The sequence below is a fragment of the Otolemur garnettii genome, unplaced genomic scaffold, assembly GCF_000181295.1.
Source record: "Otolemur garnettii isolate 467f Iridium unplaced genomic scaffold, OtoGar3 scaffold00008, whole genome shotgun sequence".
Classification (NCBI taxonomy): Eukaryota; Metazoa; Chordata; class Mammalia; order Primates; family Galagidae; genus Otolemur; species Otolemur garnettii.
The window spans coordinates 38,976,446-38,978,808 of NW_003852403.1; the positions used below are offsets into that span (position 1 = coordinate 38,976,446).

General features: G+C 42.1%; 1 pseudogene; it reads left to right on the plus strand.

The window, feature by feature from the left end:
* Positions 1–2,061, plus strand: part of LOC100963896 — a 2,627-nt pseudogene extending 566 nt beyond the window's left edge.
* The last annotated feature ends 302 nt before the right edge of the window (positions 2,062–2,363 follow it).

The window sequence follows — 2,363 nt, forward strand, 5'->3', positions numbered from 1 at the left end:
GGCTGGATTCGAACCCACCAGCTCAGATGTATGTGGCTGGCGCCTTAGCCACTTGAGCCACAGGCACCGAGCCACACCTGGCTATTTTTAGAAGTGAGATGTCATTCTGGTTCAGGCTAGTCTCCATCCTGTGAGCTCAGGCAATCCACCCGCCTTGGCCTCCCAGAGTGCAAGGATTACAGGCATGAGCCACTGCACCCAGCCTGCATGCTGATTTTGAAAGAATTTTTATCTGTGGTGGTGATATCACAAAAAGCATGCATGGACCTTTTTTGTTTTCTAATCAGCTTTCATCAGTATTTCTATATTTAATGTGTGACCCTAGGCAACTCTCATTCTTCCAATGTGCAGCAAAGAAAAAAAGTTAGACACCTCTTTATCTAAATCATGGTTTGGAAGATAGAACAGTATGACCAGTAAAGTTGAAATCATAAATATCTGTGAGGAGACATTGGCAATAATTCAGAGAGAGATTTTTGGCATGAGCCTAAATCAGAAGAGGAGATATGAAATTAAAGAGAGTAGACAGATTCAAGATACAGTTGTAAGGCAGAATTAACAAGCCTTATGACTGACTGAGTAGAGGGCGATGGAGATAAGAGTCTAAAATAAGTGGACTCTTAAGTGGCTAAGGCATTAGCCACATACACCAGAGCTGGTGGGTTCGAATCCAGCCCTGGCCTACCAAACAACGACAACTACAACCAAAAGATAGCCGGGCATTGTGGTGGGCCCATATAGTCCCAGCTACTTTGGAGGCTGAGGCAAAGAATCCCTTAAGCCCAAGAGTTGGAGGTTGCTGTGAGCTATAACGCCACGGCACTCTACCCAGGGCAGCAGCTTGAGGCTGTGTCTCAAAAAATAAATATAAATAAAATAGCTCCCAGCCTGAGTGAACGGCATTTGGGGTATCTGATTGGTGGTTAAGTACTGGGAAAGTTAAATATTGGCTCAGACAGAGGACTGGAGGAGACTTAATGTTCATGTCATGGGCGGAGACCAGTGGTAGTTAAGGCCCAGAGAATGGATAAATTGGCTGAGAGAGGACATAAATAAGACATGGAAAGGGCTAAGGGCACTTAGGGGGAACTCTGAGGAAAGAAAGCCTGTGGGAGGGCAGCACCTGTGGCTCAGTGGGTAGGGTGCTGGCCCCATATCCCGAGGGTGGAGGGTTCAAACCCCGCCCCAGCAGAACTGCAACAAAAAAATTGCCAGGCCTTGTGGTGGACACCTGTAGTCCCAGCTACTTGGGAGGCTGAGGCAAGAGAATCACCTAAGCCCAGGAGTTGGAGGTTGCTGTGAGCTATGACACATGGCACTCTACCAAGGGCGATAAAGTGAGGACTTGTCTCTACAAAAAAAAAAAAAAGAAAGAAAAGAAAGCCTGTGGGAAATGGGACTGGCATTTCTTTGATGCCTAATGGGATCTTCTCAATTGACTGAACACTGAGAACCTTGAAGAGAATGACTCTTTTTAATCTTTCTAAATCTGTCTAAATGATCTACAAAGGCACTTCTGGGAACTCTGGAAAATTAGTCCCTTAATACAAGCTGACTTCTTTTGTGAAACTGAATATTAAAAAAAAAGTTACATCAGTTAAAGTAATTTTGACAGAGTCATAATCATGTTTCTCTCTAACGTATGTCTATAATATATTATCTACTTGTATGTCCATGCCTTCTCTGCAGTCTGTGAAATCTTCAAGGGCCCTGCAACCCCGGTACTATCTCGCATGGTACCTGGCACATAGGACATAGTTGATAAATATTTGTGAATTATATGAATTTGAGGCTGTGTTTCTTGGGCGGTGTGGGTCCATGCATATCTCATTGCCTTGCCTTGGAAAAGTGAGGAAATCAAGCACTTTCTGCTCACAGCCAGACAAAAGGATGTCAAGATCAAGATCAAGTCTGTCAAGATCAAGAAAAAATAAGGATAATATGACGTTTAAAGTTCAATGCAGCTGATACTTTTATACCTTGGTCATCACAGACGAAGAGAAGGCAGAGAAAATGAAGCAGTTTCTGCCTCCTGGTTTATCAGTGAAGGAGCTGAAATGAACCAGACATGCTGATTTGAACTGCATTTAATTTTTTAAAAATTAAAAAAAATATATGAAGTTCAGTTTTAGAGTTCAATATATTCAAAGTATGATATAACACTTTTGAAACTCAGGTCTAACAATCTCGCCGAGGTTTTGCAATGGAAATATGTTAAATGGGCAAGAGACACTACAGTTGTAAATGTGGCAGTGCCCTTACAATAGTCAACATTGATAATGATGCATGATATATTTGTACAAATGTCATACAGCTAAGAGAATTAATCAACTATATCACAAGTATATCAGTGAAAGAAGTCA